This window comes from Cetorhinus maximus, chromosome 2 (genome assembly GCF_964194155.1).
Source record: "Cetorhinus maximus chromosome 2, sCetMax3.hap1.1, whole genome shotgun sequence".
Taxonomy (NCBI): domain Eukaryota; kingdom Metazoa; phylum Chordata; class Chondrichthyes; order Lamniformes; family Cetorhinidae; genus Cetorhinus; species Cetorhinus maximus.
In genome coordinates this window covers 87762368-87789646 of record NC_135880.1, presented here as the reverse complement: position 1 = coordinate 87789646, position 27279 = coordinate 87762368, and the positions used below count along the sequence as shown (strand labels likewise).

Here is a 27279-nt window from a genome sequence, read left to right as displayed (position 1 = left end):
TATCCAAATCAGATCGAGTGGCCGAACGTACGGACAGCAGAAAATGGATTTTGCCATTTACGTACAATAAACAGCTAACAGATGTAGGAGGTGGCCAGTAATGGGTGGCAGGTAGGAGGAACTCTTGGCATCTGAAATCTAAGTGCCATATTTAAATGGTAGGCAACACTCGGATCAAATGAAAACAACTGGAAGGGAGGATAACAAACAAGGCTCGAAAGGAATGGCTGCAGTTAGAGGAGAGGTAGCTCCAAGGTTTAATGATGCCTTCTTGGAGGTGCTCCTCCAGGAGTCAAGTGTACAGAAAGAGGTGCTTAATGGGAGTAAGAGGCTAGCTAGTTTCACCAAAAAGACATGGCTGGAAGTCACAGAATAAGCCAATAGCCATGCTGTGGTCACACAGACATTGTTGCAATGCTGTAAACAATGTCCATGAGCTCTTGTGGTCTGGCAAGGTGAATGGAATTCATAATAGCAAGCTCACAGACCTAAATGTCACAAAAGGTGCCAATGAAAAGTGAGAAAAGGCTAACAACTCTGGCATGGGCAACCCAGGCACCCGCATTCACAGCAAAAGGCATAGTAGCCTTACAACAGAGCCCATGATCATTCAGGATTGACCGCAGCGTTGCCAATATTGAATGGCAGCAAGCAGCCCAGTGGCGTAATGCTGGATCTTGAAACTGGAACAGACTGACTATTGCAGCTGGGCTATAGAGACAGCTGACATAGTGCAGGTCTGTGTTTGCAGGGGAAATGAGCTCACAATGCCAGGGAGGCAGATTTTCATTGCTAGCTGTATTGACGTCAATGGAGGAGGCGGCAATAGAGCTAGGAGGGGTTTCAGCATGGTAACCTGTCACTGAGGGTCAAGTGGATGTGGAGCCCACAGAGAGTGAATAACAGGATGGTAGCAACAACGAAGCCTTCTGACTCGCACTATCAATGACGCATCTATGGCCAGTGATGAACACAATGAACTCCAAATGAAAAAATGGCAGGGGGAGTTGGTGGAAAGCACTTCACCCTAACATTACTCTTGGCTTTCTCACAGATTACATGGAAGATGAGGCACCAAAGATCGTGGGGAGGCAGTGTCATAATGCTAATGTCATTGGACTAATCATCCAGGCACCCAGGCTATAAAATGGGGAATAAAAACAGAAAATGCTGGTAAAACTCAGCAAGTCTGGTAGCATCGGTGGAGAGAGAAACAGAGTTAATGTTTCAAGTTCAGTGGATTCTTCTTCAGAGCTAAAGCTAATGCTCTGGAGACATGGATTCAAATCCCCCAGGGCAGCTGGTGGAATTTAAACTCAATTAATAAAAATCTGGAATTGTCATAAAAACACATCTGGTTTACGAATGTCCTTTAGGGAAGGAAGGAAATCTGCCATCCTTACCTGGTCTGGCCTCCATGCAACCCCAGACCCACAGCAATGTGGTTGACTCTTAATTGTCATCTGAAATGGCCTAGCAGAGCCACTCAGCTGTCCAAAGCTGCTACACAAAAGTCAAAGGAATGAAAGAAATGAAACCGGATGGGCCAGCAAGCATTGACCTAGGTACAGGAAGTGACAAAGGCACACACAGCCCTACCAACCCTGCAAAGTCCTTCTTACTAACATCTGGGGGCTTGTGCCAAAATTCGGAGAGCTATCCCACAGTCTGATATAGTCGTACGCACGTAATCATACCTTACAGACAGTGTCTCAGACACCACCATCATTATCCCTGGGTATGTCTTGTCCCACCAGCAGGACAGGCCCACCAGAGGTGGCAGCACAGTGATATACAGTCAGGAGGGAGATGCCTGGGGAGTCCTCAACATTGACTCCGAACCCTGTGAAGTCTCATGGCATCAGATCAAACAGGAGCAAGGAAACCTCCTGCTGGTTACCACCTACTGCAACCCCACCCTTAGGTCATGAATCAGTACTGCTCCATGTTAAACACCAATTGGAAGATGCACTGAGGGTGGACAGGGCACAGAATATCTTCTGTGTGAGCAACTTCAATGTCCAACACCAAAAGTGGCTCGGTAGCACCACTACTGGTCAAGTTGGCTGAGTACTCAGCTGGGTGCGCAGCAGGTGGTGAGGGAAAGGGAGATGAGGGAACAAGAGAAAAACCTACTTGAAGTTGTCCTCACCAATCAACCTATTACAGATGCATCTGTCTATGACAGGATTGGTGAGTGACCATTGCACCGGCCTTGTGGATTCAAAGTCCCATCTTCACATTGAGGATACCCTTGATCATGTGGCATTACCACCATGCTAAATGGGATAGATTTAGATGAGGCCTAGCAACTCAAAACTGAGCATCCATGAGGCACTGTGGGCATCAGCCACAGGAGAATTGTATTCAACCACAATCTGCAGCCTGATGGCCTGGCCAATCCCCCATTCCACCAGTGCCATCAAGCCAGGGGATCAAACCTGGTTCATTGAAGAGTGCAGGGAGGCATGTCAGGAGCTGATCCAGGCATACCTAAAAATGAGCTGTCAAGCTGGTGAAGCTACAACTCAGGACTACTTGCACGCTAAACAGTGGAAGCAGCATGCAACAGACAGAGCTAAGTGATTCCACAACCAATGGATCAGAACAAAGCTCTGCAGTCCTGCCACATTCAGGCGTGAATGGTAGTGGTCAATTAAAACAACTCACTGGAGGAGGAGGCTGCGCAAATATCACCATCCTCAATGATGGGGGAGCCCAGCACATCAGTGCAAAAGATAAGGCTGAAGCATTTGCAATGATCTTCAGCCAAAAGTGCCGAGTGGATGATCCATCACACCCTCCTCCAGAGGTCCCCAGCATCACAGACGATCGTCTTCAGACATTTCGATTCTCTCCATGCTATATCAAGAAGCAGCTGAAGGTACTGGGTACTGGAAAGGGTATGGGCCGTGGCAACATTCCAGCAATAGTACTGAAGACTTGTGCTCCAGAATTAGCCACATCCCTAGCCAAGCTGTTCAGTGTAGCTACAACACTGGCAGCTACCTGACGATGTGGAATTTTTTTTTAAATTCATTCACGGGATGTGGGCTTCGCTGGCTGGGCCAGCATTTATTGCTCATCCCTAGTTGCTTTTGAGAAGGTGGTGGTGAGCTGCCTTGTTGAACTGCTGCAGTCCATGTGGTGTAGGTACACTCACAGTGCTGTTAGAAAGAAAGTTCCAGGACTTTTACCCAGCAACAGTGAAGGCAATATATTTCCAAGTCAGGATGATGATGGATAGGCCATTCCAGGTGGTGGTGTTCCCATCTATCTGCTGCCCTTGCCCTTCTAGATGGTAGTGGTCATGGGTTTGGAAGATGCTGTCTCAGAAGCCTTGGTGAATTTTTGCAGTTCATCTTGTAGATGGTACACACTGCAGCTACTGCGCATTGGTGGTGGAGGGAATGAATGTTTGTGGATGTGGTGCCGATCAAGTGGGCTGCTTTGTCCTGGATGGTGTCAAGTGTCTTGAGTGTTGTGGGAGCTGGATTCATCCAGACAAGTGTGGAGTATTCCATCACATTCCTGACTTGTGCCTTGTAGATGGTGGACAGGCTTTGGGGAGTCAGGAGGTGGGCTACATGTCACATGATTCCTAGCCTCTGAACTGCTCTTGTAGCTACAGTATTTATATGGCTAGTCAAGTTCAGTTTCTTGTCAATGGTAACCTCCAGGATGTTGATAGTGAGGGAATCAGTTATGGTAATGCCATTGAACATCAAGGGGCAATGGTTGGATTCTCTCTTGTTGGAAATGGTCATTGTCTGACACTTGTGCGGCACAAATGTTATTTGCCACTTGTCAGCACAAGCCTGGATATTGTCCAGGTCTTGCTGCATTTGGACGTGGGCTACTTCAGTATATGAGTCTTCGCAAATGGTGCTGAACATTGTGCAAACATCAGCGAACACCCCCACGTCTGACCTTATGATGGATGGTATGTCCTGTACACAAAAAGCAGGACAAATCCAACCTGGCCAACTATTGCCCCGTCAGTCCACTCTCGATCATCAGTGAAGTGATGGAAGGGGTCATCGACAGTACTGTCAAGTGGCACTTGCCCGGAAATAACCTGCTCACTGACGCTCAGTTTGGGTTCTGCCGGGGCCACTCAGCTCCTGACTTCATGACAGCCTTGGTCCAAACATGGACAAAAGAACTGAACTCCAGAGGTGAGGTGAGAGTGCTGCCCTTGAAATCAAGGCAGCATTTGACCAAGTGTGGCATAAAGGAGCCCTAGCAAAACTTAAGTCAATGTGAATCAGGAAAACACTCTCCACTAGTTGGCATCATATCTCTAGCATTAAGGAATGTAGTTGTGGTTGTTGGAGGTCAATCATCTCAGTTCCAGGACATCGCTGCAGGAGTTCCTCAAGGTAGTGTCCTAGGCCGAATGACCTAAGCTGTTTCATCAATGGCCTTCCCTTCATAATAATATCAGAAGTGGGGATGTTTGCTGTTGATTGCACTATGTTCTGCACCATTCACAACTCCTCCAATACTGAAGCAGTCTGTGTTCATTTGCAGCAAAACCTGGACAATGCTCAGGTTTGGGCTTATAAATGGCATGCAACAGTCACGCCATACAAGTGCCAGGCAATGGCCATCTCCAACAAGAGAAAATTTAGCCATCTCCCCTGACGTTCAATGGCATTACCATTGCTGAATCCCCTATCAACATCCTGGGGTTTACCATTGACCAGAAACTGAATTGGGCTAGCCACATAAATACTGTGGCTGGGAATTCTGTGGCAGCTAACTCACCTCTTGACTCCCCAAAGCCTATCCACCATCGACACGGCACAAGTCAGGACTGTGATGGAATGCTCTCCACTTGCCTGGATGAGTGCAGCTCCAACAACACTCAAGAAGCTCGACACCATCCAGGGCACAGTAGCCCCCTTGACTGGCACCCCATCCACCACCTACAAACATTCACTTCCTCCACCACTGACACATCACCTGCAAGGTGCACTGCAACAACTCACCAAAACTCTTTCGACAGCACCTTACAAAGCTATGACCTCTACCATCTCAAAGGACAAGGGCAGCAGATGCATGGGAACTGCACCTACAAGTGCCCCTCCAAACGATGCGCCATCCTGACTTGGAACTACATCATCGTTCCTTCACTGTCGCTGGGTCAAGATCTTGGAACTCCCTCCCTAACAGCACTGGGAGTGTATCTGGACCACAAGGAGTATAGAAGTTCAAGAAGGTAGATCACCACAACTTTCTCAAGGGCAATTAGCAATGGGCAATAAATGCTGACCTAGCCAGCAACGTCCACAACCCATGAAATAATACATTTTTAAAAAGCTGCAGAATCAAATGAAACCTTAGTGAAGGAGCCACCATTTGAGAAGTTAGTGTCATATCATTCTCATGCACCCTTTACCAGTGCAGATAATGGAGAAATCCATCCACGCCATGAGTGGTGCTAAGTCCTTGTCATGTGAGTATATGGTTTCATCAACTGAGAGAAACAACTCTCATGGAGAGCCACATGCAACATATCACCCAACATTACCAATGAGTTTTTTGGAAGTCTGGGTGGGTGAGATGGATCTGAGATGTTTGAAGTCTTTGCCAGGTGCTTGTGCACTTCAGGTATGCAGGGAAGGACAGGTCAGCCTTGTAAGCATGATGGAGCGGCTGCCTGAAGCCCTTGGGGCTCTTCTCAGGTGGATCCTGGCGTTGATGGCTGGTCGTCAATCCCTTTGACAATGACACGAATGCTGCATGAAGCAGCGATGACAGATGCAGGTAGCCCCCCATATGGCAAGGCCCTCAAGCCCTCAGGCACCCAGAGGGTGTTCACAGGAGCAAAAAGACAAGCTGCCTGCTTTCACTTCAGTTGCATGCAAATGGAGGGCACAATGTTGCAGAATCTCTAACCATTTGTGTGAATCTACCTAGTTACGCTTAGGTCTCACTGGGTGATAGTTTATTGTGCAACGTCAAAGATTTGACTTATTGTGTCAAATGAAAGGTCACACTTTGCTTCAGATAACTTTTGAGTTCTCAGTTCTGCACTATCAAGCAGTCACCAGTTGTTAATGTGAGTGATTAAGACCTCACCCTGTATATTTTTTATAAAATATATATGGAGATATGCTCATTGCTATCTTTAAACATTTCAAACTGGACAAAGACCTACAACGGTTGAATCTATGTCTGTCTGTGACCTTGAACAAAAAAAGGTTACCTGGCACTATTGGGGAAACTTGCACATCGTTATCCCTGAAAAGCCACTAATAACCCCCTGTGGGCTGCACAGACCAATTTCAAAGGGAACTATACAAAGGCCATCTGCATTTCATAGCCCATGTTGGCCAACAGGAGTCGGTTTGTCTGCTAAGACAAAGGGCCCCTCAACCTTCCTTTCAATTCTTGATGGTTGAGACATTTAACAATCTTGGGGACACAAACAAGTGATACACATCCTTTGTCAAAGACACTATGGAGAGGTGGGAGTTGTGTGAAATGGGCCTCTGACTTGTGGAACCAGTAATATTGCCTGGCTGAACTGCAAAGTCTCAGTCTGCCTTTTTTATCATCTGACTAGCAGCCTCACAGACAAGGAGCTCTGGCACAGGTTCAACACCTGGCCCCATCTACACTGCTTCTGGAAATTCTGTACCATCACCTACAAGACTGATGGATCTCTGCATGCCTATCTCTTTGTGTGAGGTCAACACCACCAGAAAAGTGAATCATACAGCATCGGTTTTCGGCCCAATGACCTCCATGAAGGAATACCTCATTGAACTTTGATTCTGAACTCTGAGACCCACATGAAACAATATTCTTTACCTGTGGTCTCTGCACTGTAACTTTTTCTTTTACCTATCCGTTTTTACTGTATGAAAGCAAACGAGGCAATATTGTGATCTTCCTCCTCTGTTTTGGGTGTGCGCAAATAAACTAACCCTTTGAGTTCATCCTATCTTGGGTTTGCTGTGGGGTTATTAATAAAAAATTGGATCACACCAAAACCAAAAGGTTGGGAAATTCACTACTGCTTATAATGGGAGAAGTAAATCAAAAACACCTTTCTGTTTACAGACGGGTGGTGAGAGGAGAAATTAGTGCTGTTTAAATTAACCCCTCTCTTGTCCATAACATTAAACACTTGAAAGGGAGGTCATGAAATGGTATGTACTGGATGAAGGCAGTGGTGAATGTATGCCTTGGCTTAATTTCTTGACAGGTCAACTGAGATAGTAAAAGCGTTCAAGGATAGGGCACTAGGGTGAGATGAGGGAAAAATCTGAATTGTTTTCACAATTCTGCCTCTCTGTTGAAGTGCTGCATAGATATAAGGAGCCATGTCTTCAGAGCCCTTGTCACCTAGGATCCATCCATGAAGACAAGGCATCCTGAAATACTGAGGCACCTAAGATGTCTCAGGATAAATGAGTCATGACAGCTTACCAGGAACCATGCACACACATGCAGGATCTGTTTGTGATGGTCACATACTGGCTTACATTCATCAAGTGGAAACCCTTCCTGTTTTTGAAGGCTCCTGGCTGCTCTCCCAGAGCCTTGGTGAACACATGCATGAGGCTGATTACCTTCTGTGCCTGAGGGAATCCAGCAGTGATCTTGAATCCAACTGCCCTCTGGGCCTGACTCGCCTGATCTTTTTTTAAAAATGTGTTCATGGGATGTGGGCGTCGCTGGCTAGGTCAGCATTTATTGCCCATCCCTAACTAAGAGTCACCACATTGCTGTGGGTCTGGAGTCACATGTAGGCCAGACCAAGTAAGGACGACAGATTTCCTCCCCTAAAAGGACATTAGTGAACCAGATGGGTTTTTACAACAAATGACAATGGTTTCATGGTCATCATCAGGCTTTTAATTCCAGATTTTTATTGAATTCAAATTTCAACATCTGCCGTGGTGGGATTCGAACCCTGGTCCCCAGAGCATTACCCTGGGTCTCTGGAATACCAGCCCAGTGACAATACCACTATGCCACCACCTCCCCCAAACTGTATGTTTGGGCCTGCCCTCTGGTTCAAGGCATCCATAACTTGATGCAGCAATGGGCTGCTTACTGGGTCATAGATGCCTCCAGAGGATCCCTGGAGATCCCTGATCTTTAAGTGTAAAAGTTGAAGGCCTTGGTGACCTTTACTGCACAGCTAATAGATGGTCACCACATCCCACTGGCCTCAGCTCCTCCTTCAGCATTGTGTGCAGCTCCAACATCACCTGCCTGGACAGATGCAGTCTTCGCAGAGACCGAATACTCTGACAGTTCCATGAAGCAGAGTTTTAGTTGGTAAATGCATTCAGCCGAATCGCACCTTCTGCATGAACCTACATTTGTGGTCTCTGTGCCCTTCTCGTTCACATCCCCTTTTACTCTCATGACCCTGCTGCTTCTCTGGGTGTTGCAACACTCTGTGCCTGCACTCCTCTTTCTCATTCTTTTCCTCTCTTCTCCTCACTAGAGTACTCAAAAAATCTGAGTACCCAAACCCATTGCTCATTTAAGCGCTCACGTCTCAAAGCCTCTCAATCCCCTAACTCTTCATGCATGAGTTGCACCTCAGGGACATCCTTCCAATAGTCTGCCTCCGATGTTTGCCTGCTTTGCAGTACCTTCAGGTCATTACTTCTGTGCTTTAATGCTTCCCACTCTCCTTTTATTGCAATGCAGCTGCTCTCAATGGCTTCCACCTCCAGCCACCACTCACCTGCCACTGAGCTCTCACCTCTACAAAGCTGGTGAGCCACTGAATCTTCCCAAATCCTGTACACCCCCAGTAAAATTTAAAATGCATCTCAAAATAGGAAATAGTTGGGCTTTTAACAAGCTCAATTGCTTGCGCATTGCCGCTATGTGCACTCTCGATCCTGCTACTTGACTACCTCCATGATGATTGACCAGTGGCAGGAACAAGTTGGGATTTTGTTCCAAATAGTCCCCCTGCCAGTTTACCAGTCCTCTCTGCCTCTAAGCCCATCAGCCCTGGGTTAGTTAAATTCCACCCAATGTTTCAGGCAATGACCTTCATTAAAACTATTTAATTTAAATATTCGGTCCAATTCTGTAGAGCTTCCAAACTCCAATTAAAGAAAAAAATTCATCAATTCATTTTGGTAAATTTTTCAAATACTAGTCCTAGGGAGTGGAATACTTTTTTTTACTTTCTGTACCCAGTAACAAGCATTTCAGATCAGGCATAGCATGGCCAAAATACTGCTAAAGCTCTTTCTATTCTGCCTTAACAATGTACCTTAACTGCAATATTCAAATTCTCAACTATATTCTTTAATGGTAAATAATAGAACATTTTGTGCAATTAACCTCTCCCAATGAGGAACTCAGATGATGTTATCCAAACTCATTCCAAATCGAACCCTTGTCAGCCAGAGACGTATTGTCAGACTGAACTGGATTAGAATCTAGAACCACTCCATAAAGTATTTTTAAGGTAAATTCACTACAAAATGTGGTGCTTGCCATTCAAACCAGTAAAGTCAGTGCTGATTAGCTGATATCAGTTGGAGCAGCAGTGAGGGTTTAATTATCCCTGGTTTAAGAGCTGGGGTGGGGAATGAGTCATTAGTGGTTCCGACTCTCAATTGCTTTCCAATGGCTCTATTAAAAAATGTGTATGTGATGTCAGATGAAGACAGGATCAGACTCAGCTATTGATCCCTCACATTGTTGAATAACTTATCAATATTCACAGCCTGAATTCACACAAGAAGAATGGATATCTTGTTTCTCCAAAGGCTTATTGAATTTATCCAGTCAACAGCTGAGCTATACAGAACCTGAACTTCCATGTTTAATCTTTCATTTATACTTAATTTCCTAATCTCAGCCAAGGCAGGATTCAAGGTGCTGAAATTGGTCATGGTATTCATAGGTAAGGAAAGAAAATTCTGCTTAAGTTTTCTAAGCAACGACCACTATTTAAAGTGCTTCAGGCTGAACATAAAGTGATGAAAGCAGCAGGCTCGGCAGTGATAGCCTCCTCCCCCACCCCCCACGATGCACAATTATCCTGTTGACACTCATTGTGAAAAGGCTCCAAAATAAATAATGACCACCAACCTGAGGGATCAGAGGGTATTTATCATCTGTGAAAATGTACCCGAGCAAATGTTGGGCAGAATTTTAAATTCTGCAGGCGGGTGCGGGCCCGACCCGATCAGGCGTAAAATCGTGTGAGATGACGTCAGGCAAGTGTCCTGACATCATTGCGCACTCGCAATATTTCGCTCGGTGGGCACGCACAAAAGTCAGAAGCGCGTCCACCGACAATTAAGCCCACTAACGGCGCAATTGTTTGCAAATTTTTGTGGCCCGCCCAACCTCACCATTGGCAGGCAGGCAAATCAGCCAGGTGACCTTCACATTTTTGATGAAACCTCATCTAAGCGCGGGATGAAATCTCCATTAGGAAATAAAGAAATATCTGGGGACAGAATTTTTATGATGTATGCTTTCAGGTGCTTGATTGTGATGCATGGATATTTTTTGCAGCTTTCGCTGCTTCATTTAATTATTTGCAGGTCTGCAGCTCCCTGAGGCAGCTGGCTGCCTTCAAGCAGCTCTTTCGAATTGCTCACCCACCCGCGGTGACATCTTCGTCCGCCCTCTTCCTGCCCCCACCACGGCAGTGCTGATCTTTTCAGCGCGCGTTTCACGCTGGCTGGCCAATTAAATCGCAGCTGGGAACTGATCGTGGTCAGGGGCCTGTATCCCAGCCACTCCCGGGCCCGCCGATCACGCATGCCCAACGAGAGAAAAATTCAGGTCAACAAAAACAGAAAATGGTGGAAAAACCCGGGTCCGACAGCACCTGTGGAGAGAGAAAAACAGAGTTAACATTTCAAGTTCGTATGGCTCTTCTTCAGAGCTCTGAAGAAGAGTCATATGGACTTGAAACATTAACTCTTTGTTTTTCTCTCCACAGATGCTGTTAGACCTGCTGAGTTTTTCCAGCATTTTCTGTTTTTGTTTCAGATTTCCAGCATCTGCAATATGTTGCTTTTATAAAAATTCAGGCCATTGTGTTTTATGGTAAGAGTTACACAATATAAAAGTCAAGGTGTAATGGTGAATCTATAATAAGTTTCACAAAGACTTTAATTGAAGCACTGGATACAGCGTTTGGCTTCACGTAAAGGGAGAAAGTTGCAGAGAGGGTCATTGTAGATTCGCTTGAATGCTGCCTGGTATGACTAAATACGAAGATAATGAAACACTTGAAAAATAAGGCTGTTTTCTTAGATCTGAGCCAATTACAGGTGATTTGATGGTAATATTTAAAATTACGAGGGGATGAGTGTAGAGAAATAGAGTTTCCAGCAGTTGACGCAAGTTGAGCAGAACCAGAAGCCACAGGTGGACTAGGGTGTCAGCCTTGGCTTACTGGTAGCTCTCTCACCTTTGAATTAGGAGCTATGTGGGTTCAACTCCCACTGAGACTGCACACAAAATCTAGCCTGACATGTCAGCTCAATTCTGAGGGACTGTACATTGTCAGAGGTATCATCTTTTGAATCTAGGTATTGTCTATCCTCTCAAGTGGATGTAAACGATCCCATTCCACTTTTTGAAGAAGAGCAAGGGAATTCATCAGATGACCAGGTCAACATTTATCCCTCAACCAACACATAAAAAAGACAGATGATCTGCTTATTTATTGCACTTATGATGTGCAAATTGATTTTTGGATTTTCTACATTACGTTGTGTCTACATTTCAAAAGTATTTTACTTGAACATCCTGAGATCATGAAAGGTACTATATAAATGCAAATTACTTCCTTTTTTCTTGTCTGCAAAGGATTTAGGACAAAGAGCAGGAGGAACCTTTCTTTATACTGAGACTGTGGAGTATGCGATTAGAGTTATTAATTGTAGCAAAGACAATGAGCGGAATTTTCCATTCTGGAGACTGAATGTGGTGGTGGGCGAGGAAGGCGGCATGGCTCCTGCCAGTTCGTGTGGTGGGTTGCCACACCAGATTGTATGCTTTTTAGCTTATTATGTATGCATAAGCATGCCGCACGCCATATCTGGTGGCGGGGTGGACTGGGATTCGTCTGCCCCAACATTACCTCATTGGCTCATATTTTCAGGCACCATATTAAAACATCACTCGTGCACGCATCTGCAGCCCAAGAATTGTCATGGCAAGCACCGTAATGGTCTCAAGAAGAGACAAGCGCTGTGCCCCAAAGTTCGGTAGCAAGGCACTGGCGGCACTCATCCAGGCAGTCGTGGACCGACGGGCGATTGTTTACCCCCATTATGGGAACACAGACCTCACCACCAAGACTTGGGAGGAGGTTGCCAGTGCGGTCAGTGCCAATGCTCTCCAGAAGAGGACTCGTATCCAGTGCAGGAAGAGGATGAATGATTTAATCTGCTTCACCAGAGTAAGTCAAGCTTCCCTTCAGTCTCTACTCACACTCTGTTAAGGCCATCAGACATTCACAGGGTTATAATCCACAGGGATCTCACACCTACCAGCACAAGGGACGTCATCACTGATTCTCTCACACACATTTACATCTTCATCTCTTGTCACATCCTGCACAAGTCACATCTTCAGCCCTTACATAGGTCCACTCAGCACACACAGAAGGCAGGCAAGCTTATTGTCTACTTCGACATCCCTCCTGCTCACAATCTGTCCATCTGCCTTTCTGCATGAAAAGATCACCCACATCAACAGGGAGAGATCCCAGAACGGAGGGGGATGCCAGAGCTCAGGCCATTCACCCCCCAGGAGGAGCAGGTAGCACAGCTGGATGGTGAGGACAAGGACCGGGCCTGTGTCAAAGGCTATATCAACATCCCCCAACAAGCCAGCGAGGCCACATCCTTTGCGCACCTGCCAAAATTGAGAGTGACTTTTAATGCAGGTGACTATCCAGCCAATCACTAATTTTCTTTTCTCTCTATTACAAGCACCAGCAAGAAGAGGAGGCACATACACCACCAGCCAGCCCATCACCCCCAGCCCCCAGGCCACCCCAGGATCCTGAGGACCCACTAGATGCAGGGCCACCACTGCGTTCACCCACACCCTCCACCTGTGCAGAGACACACACCTTGGTAGGGCCCAATTCTAGAGCAGACTCGGGGTCACCATTTGGTGAGTAAAGCACAGATTCAGGTCAACAGCAGGCAGAGGCAATGACAGCCAAGGTCGCAGACACTCAGAGGACTGCTGGAGGCCAGGCTCCTGCTGAGTCCGAGTCCAATGACAAGCCTCTGGAATTGGTCCTCAGAGAGATGTTGGAGCTCCAAAGGCAGGCAGGGTCAACAGATTTGAACAGAGGATGGAGGAGTCCGTCCATGTTCAGTCTGATGTCATTGCACTAACATGCCAGCGCATTGAGGTCACCATTGGAAGGGTGGTGACTGCTATGGAGACCTTGGTCCAGCAGTTTGTGCCGGATGTGCGCTCAGACATGCACACTATCGTTTCAGACATGAGAGCATTCCAGCAGCGGTTAGACAAGAGGGGGATAGGGCACCTCAATCTCCCTCCAGGAACCCCTTCTCCTCAAGGAGTCAGGGAGGGGCCCTCAGGCACCCACAGGGAGGAGAAGCACCAGCCAGGCATCCCGGAGCAATCCACCAAGGATTCTCCAGAGCTCTCCAGCTGCTTCAAGTCCCCTCTGCCTGTAACCCCAGCAATTCCAGCTGCTCAGGCTGAGGAGGGTGCACCTACCCCACAGTAGGAGACCTAAAGCAGGCCGGGGGCCCTCCAAGCCTCAACCCTCCAGAGGACGCCTGCCAAAATCATCACAAACAACAGGACGTAGCAGTCAGCAGGCTGCCTCCACCTCTGCTGCAGATGTTGGGGAAGAACCAAGACATTCTGGTAGGGTAAGAAAAATTAAGAAATTTTGAGAGCACAAAGGTGGCACGAGTGTTCACTAACTGTATATACTTTATACGTCTGTAGACATACTGTGTTTCTCTGATATTCTCATCTAGTGAATGGCACCTCTATCTGATGCAATGCTCCGAGTTCACACAAGTGTAACCGGTGCTCCCCACCTCCTTATATATCTGCCATTGTGTGCTTCAGCTCTAAGGTGTCTCACACCATCTCATTACAGTGTATTGCTTTCATGTCCACAACAGCGACAAGAGCAAAGCCTCTTGCTCTAACAACATGGTGGTTGGACAATGCATATCTTAGACATGTGGCCTCATGTGTACAGATTTTGTAGCCTGGTTTATTCTCCTGATGTTTCTGCACTGAAAACTGGCCAATATGGATCTTATAGGTTGTAATGGCGACCCGCACTGGAGTCAATCTAACTCGGTGCATCTTTTAATGGCCTCCACATAATGTCTGTCAGGCTTGAGTGTGGGTAGCATTTCAAGTAATAGTCAGGTTTCTTTGACGCTAATGGCAGTCTGTAGTGTGACATTGTGACCACGTGAACAACTAGTTGTTATCCCTACAGTAGTTTCCATTCTCCACCTGCATGATGCAGAGCTGTGGACCGAGCTAGCACTTGGTAAGTCCTGATATGTCTGCTAGGTAGCAACAACTATGCAAGATTAGAGGTGTGTCAAGGTCCCAGATGCCGGACTGTTAAATGGGAGGATACCACTCTGGACCTGAAGTTCTGGCTAGCGTGCCTTGATATAATCCCTGATCCAGCTGTCCAATGGGCAATCAAATGTCATCAGTGTGCCAGCTTCCGTGTGCATATCTGAAACTGCTGGAATGAAAATATGGAGGCCTCAAATGGGATCAGAATGAAGGTCTACTCCAGATCTTTATTATGAACACAGTTACTAATTAATGCCTAAATGCAGCGTCGGCATTTTCGGGGCCACAGATGCCAAGGCAATGCTGGATAGGAACTCAGGAAGCTCCACATGAACGCTAGGTCAGTGATCAGGCGGTGGTGCTGCTGAAGCTCTCTCTGTGCACACAAAGGTGACCTAACTCTCAGGTTCATATTCATGACTGACAGTGACACATCACTGTGTCCTAAAGAAGGATCTCATATTGGGTACTCAGTATGATGATGAGGCCAGACATTATTCTTGTATGAGGGATTGCCTGTGGAGAACTGGCGCAGTCTGGATTCAGATCAGTCCTCAGACGTTAGTGCAAAAACCAGTGACTGATGATTGTCCTCCTTGAGGCACCTTGCAACGCTCCAGGCATACTGCAATGAGTGCACTGAGGTTTGCAGTGCTGCTCCTGCCTCTTGAAGGCTGTCATAGACAGTGAAATGTTGGCACGATGCTTGAAAAGATTGCACCATGTCGAATTTCTTCACAGTGTGCGCTGGTGAATTTCTTGTCCATAACAAAACGGCTACATGCTCCAAAGGCTGCCTAGCATTCTAAGGATGAGGCCATCACCACACAGGATTGTGCCTACTCATTCGGAAATTGATGTCCTTCATTAAGATGCTGAGGATAGGAAAGAAGGTGTTAAAGCCTTCATGGAGGGCACAGGTGAAAGAGGGTTGTATGAGCTAGTCGTCATCATTGTCCTGGAACCTTATGATTATAAGGGTTTCACAAGGCATGTCTGGCAGGTCTGACCTGTGCTATGGCTTCTTCCTCTGGGGCCTCAATTTCCTGACCCTCATTCCTCTCGACATCCTCCTCATCGGAGGAAACATACAGCTCCTCCTCCATCTCTCCACCTGGCAACTCATTCCCCCCCCCTTGAGAGCGCCAGGATGCGTAGACCACAGCAAGCCATGATGATGCAGGAGACCCTCTGGGGAGAGCATTGCCTGACCGGTCCAGACATCTGAAACGCATCTTCAACCTGGTCTGCTCAATCATGGAGTGTGTTGCAGAATGAGCCACATTGTATCTCTCCTCTCTTTGGGAGCATTTCTGGCCTCTGAATAGCCATCATTAGTGACGTCTTTTGCCAGTGAGCCCTCAAAGCCACATGTGTGCAGTCGATGGCACCCTGCACCTGTGGGAATCTGGAGATCACTGCAAAACCTACTGCTCTGGAAACCTGTCTGGCTTTGTCCAGGGAGAACTGGACGTAATTGTGTTCCTTGCTAAATAGGGCACTGGAAACCTTTTGGATGCATTTATGGGCAGAGGATTGTGATGTTCTGCAGAGGTCCCCAGCTCTGGAACGAGCCATTCGCAAGAACGTTGAGTGCAGCGGTCACTTTTAGAGCCACTGGTAACGGATGTCCTCCCAGCCCCTGCGGCATCAGCTTATCCAGAAAAATGTGGCAAATGTGAGCACATGCCTTGACAAGTGGGAGCGTCTATGGCACTATCTGTCACTCATCTGTAGGTATGAGAAGCATCTTTGGTATAACTTTGGTTGAACCAAAGGCTTCTGTGGAATTGGTCTGTCAGCCTCAGCTTTTGGGTCTTGATGGGCATTGGCCCATGTTCCTCAGGGGGAGGCTCTTCCCTTTCCCCTGCCTAATGGGGATGGGTCCTCCTCCTTCTCCTCAGTTGCCTGATTGCCATGAAAAAGACAGCATTGCTTGCTCCATCCGTTCTGCACTCCTCCTCATCTCTGCAGTACATTGATCAGACATGATTGAACATAACACTACAATGATCATCTTCCATTGCCAAGCTAGGTAGTTATTGTTAAACCCTTGGGCTTCCCTCATTCCAGGCATTCCATCCCCAGGTTGTCCCTTGCAGCTGTCACACAGCCTTAAGGATCATTGGAAACGGCCCCCTCCCCACAAATGCCCCAGGCATAACAATGCTTTCACAAAGGGGGGTAGGATCTGGATGAGTACAGCCAGATACTAGCAGACTCAGTCAGGGCAGCCAGGCTGACTCTCTTGGATTAGACTAGAGCCCAAACATGCATTCCTGCAATTTTTCTTCTATTCGTTCATGAGATGTGGACGTCGCTGGCTAGGCCAGCATTTATTGCCCATACCTAATTGCCCTTGAGAAGGTGGTGGTGAACTGCCTTCCTGAACTGCTGCAGTCTATGTGATGTAGGTATACCCACAGTGCTGTTAGGGAAGGAGTTCCAAGACTTTGACCCAGCGACAGTGAAAGAATGGCGATATATTTCCAAGTCAGGATGAGTGCGGCTTGGAGGAGAACTTTCAGGTGACGGCGTTCCTACGCATATGCTGCCCTAGCCTTTCTTGAGGGTAATGGTCGTGGGTTAGGAATGTGCTGTCCAATGCCCCTATTAATGACGGTAATCATTGAGGCATGTAAAGCCTCAACCTCTCAACTGCAATGCGTAGAGGTCTTTGGAGCTTTTTGCATGTGCACTTTAGCTGTTGCCTCTTTACAGTTGGATCCTTGTGACTTTTGCGTATTCCTATGAGAAGGACAAATGATCATTCAAACCCAATCAACATTTGGTCATAAGCCATAATGGATTCTCGCAAGAATGCGCACCATGAGTTAAGGTGCCTAAATCCTTCAATTGGCATTTGAGTCTTCCTAACATGTCTCAGCTGAGCCTTGCTCTTCATGTCCTTAAGTGGAAATTATTAGGGATCCCCTTCAATTGCCCAAAATTGCAGTAGTTGACTCCTCTCATAAGCCCTCAGACCCCTCCCCTGACGATTTTCTTTCCCCCCAGAGTTTATTGCTCAACTGCGTCATTGCATCGGCTGTCAAAACGGTGGTGCTCCACTTCTTCTGCAATGAGACCTGCTTACAAACTCTCCCCCCTGACTACACTGTGACTGTTGAAGTCCCTCCTAATATCGTGAAAGAGCTTCATGTGCAAGTTTCCCTCCCACTGATTACTCCCCTTCCTCCCCTTCTAATCCTGGATCCCATCGTGATTGTTTTTGATATCCCTGTCCTCCCCTGAACCATTTTCTGTGGATGTCCCAACGCCCCATGTCAACCTGACTTCTTCCCGATCAAGGACCAATGCACAATCACATACCAAGACACCCTCACCCCACCCCACCACCCCCTGAGACCATTAAGTGCCCCCCACTGTATTACTTGTTCCCCATCTACAGGCTGCAGATGTCTCCCCTGACTGTGACTGTGCATCTGCAGCCCAGTACTAAGCCACAAACTTGCAGGATCAAAGTGTGTGAGGGACTGACCACACTCTGCAAAACATGTTTTGCACGACTGACACAGGACGGACAGGCCTTCCCCCTCCCTGGACTCGGACATACATGCCAAGCACAGCCTTGTAACATACTGCACCATGGCCCAGGACTGTCTCTGCTTTCTGGCCCCAATTAATTGGCACCCCACCCCAGTCATGTGTCCCTGTCCTCCCCTTCCCCCGGGCGCCATTCAAGACTCACCCCCCAGTCAAGCTTTTGTCTTCCAGCCCGTTCCCATGCCTCTGTCTTGTCTCACCACCCCCTCCCTGTCAAGCTTTAGATTCACAGAAGTGGCTCAAAGGCAGTCTTGTCTCACCACCCCGCCCCCAACTCAAGTCTTTGCCTTCCAGCCCCTTCTCTTGCCTATCTTGTCTCACTCCATTCTCTTCGCCACCCCCAACCCCCACCAGTCAAACCTTTGCCTTTCAACCCCTCCCCTTCTCACTGATCTTGCTTGAGCAGCCTTGGCACAGGGTCGGAGCAGCCTCAAGCGCAGCACAGTGAAAGGTAGGCAAGCACAAATCTCAAGGTTGCGAGTGAAGTGCAGTTCACATCTGTTTTATTCAGTCATGATTCACGCCGGTCTAATTAGCCGCCGGCGTGGCCAGTTGATTTAGAGGGGAGGCCCAGGGAGATGTGATTCCAGTGAGCTGGGTTTTTAAATGAGCATACATGATATTCAAACGCATGCAAATGTAGTTCCCAACATGGCGTGGCAGGCTACCCAACCCACCACGAAACTTGGGAGCGGAAAATTGCAAACCATTTGTTCGCCAATGGGAAAGAGACTTTTGGTCACACTCTGAATCTTCCGGTCCCGTGCCCCCCATGATGGTTGCCGCTGGCGGGACTGGAAAATCCTGCCCCATGGGTGGAATGTTCTTTGGAGATGGTCCTACCTTCCTGTCATGATGCCCACCACACATCTGGCAATGTGCTTGTGAGATAACTGTAGAGATTGATTGAATAATATGTTTGAAGAGAGATACTGAATGACAGCTTAGTCAAATGTTGCTTGATGTATGAGTATGTTGTACTCAACTATGTTGAGCAAGCGGCATTCTTTGTAAATTCAATAGCGACCATGTCTTTGAGCTATCCTGTGGAAAATTAATGCAGGACAGCAAAGCAAAGAATCAAAGGATGTGCTGGATTAAGATCAATGAATGCAGAAAAGGCATGAGACCAGAACACAAAATATGATGGGCCTGCAGATCAAAGAGCAGATGGCTAATTAAAACCACCTTGGAAATAGAATATGCTGATTTATTTTGTAAAGAAATGCTAAATCAACAGAATTGAGTTTTAAGGGTAAATGTGTTGACCGAAGGGACGAATTTGAACAAAATTAAATATAGAAGCAAAAGGCTGAAATCATAAGGTCCTCAAAGTACCATTGGCTGAGGCTGCACCACCAATGACAACCGAACACATACCCGGAGACAGGGTGGAAATGAGAGAGTCAAACAATAATGCAAGGAAACCAAGAAACATGCAGAGACAAAGTGAACATTAGGAGCCACTTGGTCTCACACAAGTTACTAACCGACAGTGCAGTTGAACAAACCACCTAGGAGGACAAAGAGTGCAGATGCTTGTGAGGGAACTTCCAGAGATCAAAAGAGTTCTTGGTGCAGTACAATCCAAACAAGGTTGTATGTATTTGGCTACAGGGTTTTATAGTAAATTTAGTTACTGAATCTTGTTAAATTGGGTAGTAAAAATTGGGATTGTACAGAGGGTGTTAATTTTGTTAAAACTTAAAGGAAACTGCGATAAAATCAAAAAACTACTGCGGATGCTGGAAATCCAAAACAAAAACAGAATTACCTGGAAAAACTCAGCAGGTCTGGCAGCATCGGCGGAGAAGAAAAGAGTTGACATTTGGAGTCCACATGACCCTTCGGCAGAACTGAGTAAAGTTAGGAGAGGGGTGAAATATAAGTTGGTTTAAGGTTTTTTTTTTGGGGGGGGGGGGGGGGGGGGGGGGGGGAGGGGAGGTGGGGGGAGAGAAGTTGGGTGGGGGGGGCGGGGTGGTTGTAGGGACAAGCAAGCAGTAATAGGAGCAGATAATCAAAAGATGTCACAGACAAAAGGAACAAAGGGGTGTTAAAGGTGGTGATATTATCTAAGAAAATGTGCTAATTAAGAATGGATGGCAGGACACTCAAGGTACAACTCTAGTGGGGATGGGGTGGAAAGACTGACGACAGGGTATTACAGTTATAGATTTAAAAATAATGCAAATAGGTGGGAAAAGAAAAATCTATATAAATTATTGGAAAAAACAAAAGGAAGAAACGGGAAGGGGGTGGGGATGGGGGAGGAAGTTTAAGATCTAAAGTTGTTGAATTCAATATTCAGCCCGGAAGGCTGTAAAGTGCCTAGTCGGAAGATGAGGTGCTGTTCCTCCAGTTTGCGTTGGGCTTCACTGGAACAATGCAGCAAGCCAAGGACAGACATGTGGGCAAGAGAGCAGGGTGGAGTGTTAAAATGGCAAGCGACAGGGAGGTTTGGGTCTTTCTTGCGGACAGACCGCAGGTGTTCTGCAAAGCGGTCGCCTAGTTTGCGTTTGGTCTCTCCAATGTAGAGGAGACCGCATTGGGAGCAACGAATGCAGTGGACTAAGTTAGGGGAAATGCAAATAATGCGGTCTCCTCTACATCCCCCCTTGCAATAAAGACCAACATTCTATTTGCCTTCCTAATTATTTGTCATGCCTGCATGCTAACATTTTGTGATTCATGTACAAGGACACCCAGATTTGTGTGTGCGGCCACATTCTCACCCAGGAGATCACATTCACAGATACTTGTTAAAAGAGCAGGATTTTTCCCTCAGTGCATTAAGTGCAATGGTGGGCATCAAAATCGGCATTTTACCCGCTGGCCGCAATGGTGGGTTCTCACGCCATATTGTTTGCTTCCCACCTCATTAAATATGCACACAGGGAAACATGTCTGATTTGCCTACCCTGACGTGAGCTCACCGCTCCCTTACTCTGGCCACCATATTTGAAATACAGCCACATGCAGCACTCTCAATGTCTGCAGCCCAGGACTGCTCCACTGAAGTCATGGCCCCGAAAGCCAAAAAGACAGCAGCCCCCAAATTCAATGACGTCTCACTGGAATGCCTTTTGGATGCAGTTGAGGCCCGCGCAATGCCCTTTACCCCCGCTCTGGCCGCAGGAGGTCCAGCAAGCTCACCGGTCTGGCTTGGGAACTGGTGGCAGCTGTGGTCAGTGCCAATGCTGCACAGAAGAGGTCAGGAACCCAGTGCAGAAAGATGAATGATCTCACCCTTGTCGCCAAAGTCAACCATCTCATCATTCTCAATTCACACAATCAAGCCCATCACACATTCACTGGCATCTCACTCACTGCCAGATCATGGGACATCGCCACTCACTCACACACGCACCCTGACATCTCCATCTGGGCTCATCTCCTCAGGAGATCGCATCCTCATCCCATCCATGGCTCCACTTGCCACCCACACATGACAAGCATCCTTATCATCTGCCTTGGCATGCGTCTTGCTCACAATGTCTCCATCTGTCTTTATGCAGGACAGGATCGCACATAATTGTAGGGAGAGGTCCCAGCCCGAGAGTGGAGTGGTAGAACTCAAGGTCCTTTCTCAGTTTGAAAACTGAGCCACTGAGCTAGCCGGAGAGGACGTGGACTGTGCCTGTGGCGACAGTGAGGTCGGTGGCAAACGTGAGGATCCTGCACCAGTTCATCCCTTAGACAGCCAACCTGAGTGCATTGCCATGCACTCATTATCTCTACTTTCTTTCCTAGGCACCTCAGCCGAGCACACGAAGGTCCCAGTCAGACCCTTAGCTCGAGCCCCAATGACACCTCAGATGAGGATCCTGAGGACACTACAGGAGACGACACATCACAATGCTCACCCACACCCTCCACCAGCGCAGAGACATACACCTCAGTGGGACATAGTTTTACAGCAGCTCCGGGGTCACAATCTGGCGAGCACAGCACACGATCTGGTCCACAGCAGGCGGAGGCAGGGACATCCAATGTTGCCGGCATTTGGAAGACTGCTGGAGGCGAGGATTCTTCTGAGTCAGAATCTGATGATGCCCCTTGCGTGCTCCTTTTTCAGATCATTCTCGACATCAGTGATGCTTGACCTAAATGTTAAGTGTTATTGTGGAAGGAACCTCGTTCATGCGCTTTGCAGGGTCATATCATGTTTATTCTTGGCTGTGTAAGATTGAGGCAGAAGTCTTCTCCTATTTCGTCTTCATTCTTGAAAGATGAAGGTGTAGTGTACAAGGAAAGATGTGTTCACGCATGAAGAATGGTCATATGTTGTGCAACTCCATGAGCCCTCTGTCATCCGGCAGCGTTTTCATGCCATAAGCTCGTGTGCGCTTTTGTTTGCCAACCACTTTTCAGACTTGCCGAGTGTACATCTGCTAAGCTCAGCAATAAGTGGGAGGACCCTGCCACCTGAAGGTGCCGAAGCTCTGACCTCCCTCAGTCTCATTATTGGCCTGGTGCTCAATCCTACAACCTTGATCGTTTCTCAACCTGTAATTGTTTGGATTGCGGCCACAAGGCTCTCATCACAATGTTGGGATGCAGCGCGGTGCGTCCCATCACCTAAACACTCACCGAGACAAGTGCTGCTAATTGCAAATGGTGATTTCCTGGCGGTCAATACAGCCTTTGAGCATGCTCTGGGGGCACATATCATAGCTTCAGACAATGTTGAGGGGAGCAATAGAATGGGAGTTGGGAGTGAGGACGTACCGAAGAGGAAGTCTGCTCTTTATTAGCAACAACTCATCAGCTTGAGGGCCTCATATATCTGAGCATTTTGATGTTCGTAAGGGCCAGGGCTGGCCATGAGGGCACAATGTGTGTCTTAAAGAGGAGGCATTTTAATGTCTGGCACACAAGTAGTTGAATGTTGTCATCCTCAGGTGGTCCACACGCATAGTAAGGTGAGGATAAAAGCAGGCCGGCAGCCCTGAGAGTGCCGGATGTTAGTGTGATAGGGAAGAAGGTGACACAGGGGATGGAGTCATCTCTGATTAGATTCACACGTGCGGAGTGTCCTCAGCTGCCTTGGCCCGAGTGTCACCCATTGGTTCCACCATTGACATTACACAGAATGTGTTGTCCATTACTGGAGATAGATCTCCTCGAGGAACTTCATCAGATTGAAGGCCTACAGCTATGAGCCAGTTGAGGATAGTGGAACAGCTCCTGACTCTTGTACGCTGCTGTTGCGACTGGGATGCTAGAGAGATGCTTGAAGAGGCAGCACCCTTCTGATGTCTGATGCTGGGGCTCCCTCCTGCAGTTAGCACCTCATCTCAGCAAGGAAACATGCTCCTGAGGCTTTATCATCCTTCAAAAGATCAGGACAATGTGAGGCTGATGTGTAACTATTCGCTCTCACATTGAAGTGCATGATTGAAATGATAGGAATAGCAACACTGGTGTTCATGTTGGCCCGTGGTGGAGGGCAATTGTCCAAGAGGGTACTCACTGCAACTCGTCATCCTCCTCATGGAATCTGGTGTCTATGAGGGCCTCACACCTGCCTTGTTTGGCCAGTGCTATGGCCTCTTCCCCTGCAGCCTCGGCTTCCTTGAATTCAACGTCCTCATCCCCTTCGATGTCCTCCTCATCGGAGGAGACATGCAACGCCTCCATGTTGGCATCTGGCAAGTCCTCCCTCCTTTGCAGCGTCAGGTCGTGCAGCATGCAGCAAGCCACAATGATCCGCGAGACCATACCAGAGTGCAAAGATTGTATTGGACTGCTGGATCTGTCCATGCATTGGAATGGCATCTTTAAGATGCCTGTGGTCTGCTCCACCAATGCTCGGGGAGCGACATGAGCATTGCTCTACTTTGTCTCTGCAGGGTTCTGTGGCCACTGCACAGATGTCATTAGCCACGTCCTTTGTGGGTATCCCTTGTCACTAAGGAGTCAAACGTGGATCCTGTGTGGTCCCTCAGAGATGGCTGGGATCTGTGACCTACTCAAGATGTACGAGTCGTGAATGCTTCCTGTGCATCTGGCATAAACCTACATGAGAAGTTTCTTATGGTCACAGACCAGCTTTACATTGAGCAAGTGGAAGTCTTTCCTGTTTATGTGTTGGAGTGCCTGTTGCCAGGGAGCTTTTATAGCCACATGAGAGCAGTCGATGACACCCTGCACCTGTGGGAATCTGGAAATCACTGCAAAGACTGTGCTCCAGCGCCCTGGCTTGTTTGATCTTTGTTGAAGTTGACATACTTGTGGGTCTTGGAAAAAGAGGCGTCTGTCACCTCATGTATGTATTTGTGACTGGACGCTTGAGAAATCCCACAAAAGCCCCCAGTAGAGCCCTGGAAGTAGCCACTCGTGAAGAAGTTCAGTACGGTAGGTACTTTCATAGCCAGTGGCAATTCCCATTCCCATAGCATCAATTCCTGGAGAAAGTGGCAAATTTGAGTCACCAGATCTCTGGACAAAAGGAGGCGTTGGCGACACCGTCTCTCGCTCATCTGCAGATAAGACATGTGAGTTCTGTACACCCTCGCTCTTCTGAAGCGCCTACGCATGATGTTTCTGTGAGCCTCATCCTCTGCGTCCAGGGGAGGCCCTGCTGACCCCTTGGTCTTGAGGGTTTAGCTCCTCCCTTTGGCAAGCCTGGCACTTCTGTCGCAATCTTCACCTCCTTCTCTCCTGCCTGTATGCGATTATGTGGCAGCGATAAATCCAGGCTCCATCTTCCTGATGGTCTCCTCTCTGTAGCGTCAATGAGAAACAGACATGAGTCAGCATCAGCCTGACAAGGTCCTATTTCTGTCAATGACTCGTCAGTGAATGTGGGTTCAAGGGCTTTGTTGCCGTGTTGGAAACTAATTGCCCCAAAAATCCAGGCCAACACAGGGTTCATTTTAAGGTGTGCCTTCCCCACCTCCCCCTGCAACCCGCATTCCCCTTTATATGACCGACTGCTATGAGATTGCTTTGGTCATGAGCTTGAATGTGCTGCTTTCAGCCCAGGCACTTGGATCCTCATTCACTGCACTCTAATACCACGGTCTTTGGAATACATATGAGGTAAAAGGTTTAGTCAGGAACTGAGATTATTTGAGGCTTCTCTTCTGTGAAGTTGCCAGCACCCCAGTAGTAACATACATCTGAAGCTTATCTGGTCACCCAATTGTTCTGGAGTGTTTTACTGCTCTAGGGAGTCTCCACACTGTGAACAAGGGGTTAATACAAGGAGATTGATTCGTGCCACTTTGCGGGATTAGTCTCGCATGAAAGTACATCATAGCTTCACTCATTGTCATTGAAAAGCTCCTAACTTGTGTCAGCTGTGCATCTCTCCTCATTTGGGAATGTACAGTTCAGTTGGGTGCCCCTTTAATCAGCCCCCCCCCAGTGCCTGTACCTGCCCTCCAATCGGCCCTCGGAGCCCTCACCAGCAGAGTATCTCCTCATTTTAATTTTGTACTGCGTCATTGCTGCAGGTTGGAAGATGGTTGTGCTCAGGTCTCATTACCAGGCCACCTTGGACCCTCCCTGTGTGTTTGTAAATCCCACCCATCATCCTGCAGGAGCTTAATGCTCTGGTTTCTCTCCCTCCAAGAACCTTTCAATCGTTCCCCTGTATTCCTTGATCCCATCGTGATTGTGCTGGATATCCCTCTGCTACTTCACCATGCTCCGGGGATAAATGTGACTATACCCCATGTGGACCTCATCCCTTCCCACCTCAAGGACACTTGCACGGTCTGATATACACCTACCCCCCCACTACACCCTCAAATGCCCCCACAATGTCCTTTCCACATCTCTAGGCTGCAGGTGTCTCCTCCAACTGAGTCTGCGATCCAGTATGATGCCAGAAACCCCCGGACCAACGCGCATGATGTTATACCAATGCCCTGCACAGAATATCCTGGGCACGACTGAGACTGGACTGACACGCCCTCCCCCTGCCTGCACCAGGACAGGGACAGACTTTGCAAGCTCAACATTGAAGTGCTTCTTCACTCAGCGATCCTCCCATCCTGGCCCAAAGTCGCTTACGTCATTCTGTAACCATCTCTCTCCTCATCCTGGCACTGAGAAGGCCTCCTCACTACCCCTCCCCACCCTCCCAGACATGTGCCTGAGTGCAACCTTCCCCACTCTTACCGCCAGTGGAGCCCCTGCCCTGCAGAACATTCCCATGCCTCAGTTTCTCCCCTTCCCCAGTGGAGGCTTTACCCTACAGCACATTAAAAGCCACCCCCACCATACCGCTGATCTGGTAGGTATTGACTTGCCTCTGACACACCCCCTGAAAGTGAAGTGGTGCTGCCTGCGAAGCCTGGCACTGAGTGTGAGTTGCTGCGAGTGCTGCACGATGCAAGGTAGGTGAACGAGCTTCGAAGTCGTGAGTGAAGTGCAAGTTGTCAGGTGCACGTCGCTTATATACCATTGTGAAACACGGTGGTCTAATAGGACACCTACATACCCTCTTGATCCAGGGTTGCTGGGTGGGGAGGATGATTCTGGCGAGCAGCCCTTATAAAGAGATGCAAATGTATTAAAATAACGTTCCTGATGTGCAGCGGTGAGAAACTTGGCCTGCCATTGATGGCTGAAGCAGACAATCCCAGACTGCTTTTACCGAGGCAATAAACTGATTTTTCCAATCTGGTGCTATTTTCTGCTCCTGCCCACCAGGACACCCACCGCAGACAGTGCCAGAAAATCCCGCCTGTGTTAGATGAATTAAGCCAGGTCAGAAGGTGGTAAGTGAAGTGCCACAAAGATTGGTGTTGAGAGTCCTTCTATTTTTAAATTTGTGTTAATGATAAATTCAAGAACTCAATGAAGATCAGTCAAATTTGCACATGGTGCCATACCAGGAGGAACATTTCATTAATAGCTCAACAGCTAAAAAAGGAATTATACAAAATATATAAGTGGGTGACACAACAACAGGTGAAATTAAACACAAGTATAAAGTTATTTTGAAAACTTATATCAAGTCTCCTCTCAGCCTTCTCCTTTCCAAGGAAAACAGTTCCAACTTCTCCAATCTTTCCTCATAACTGAAGTGTCTCATCCCTGGAGCCATTCTCGTAAACATCTTCTGCACTCTCTCCAATGAATTCATATCCTTCCTATAGTGTGGTGCTCAGAACTGTAGAATACTCTAGCTGA

General features: G+C 47.6%; 1 protein-coding gene across 1 annotated transcript in view; it reads right to left on the bottom strand.

The window, feature by feature from the left end:
- Positions 1-27279, bottom strand: part of LOC144691231 (uncharacterized) — a 341534-nt gene that overhangs the window by 244062 nt on the left and 70193 nt on the right. The window lies entirely within an intron of this gene.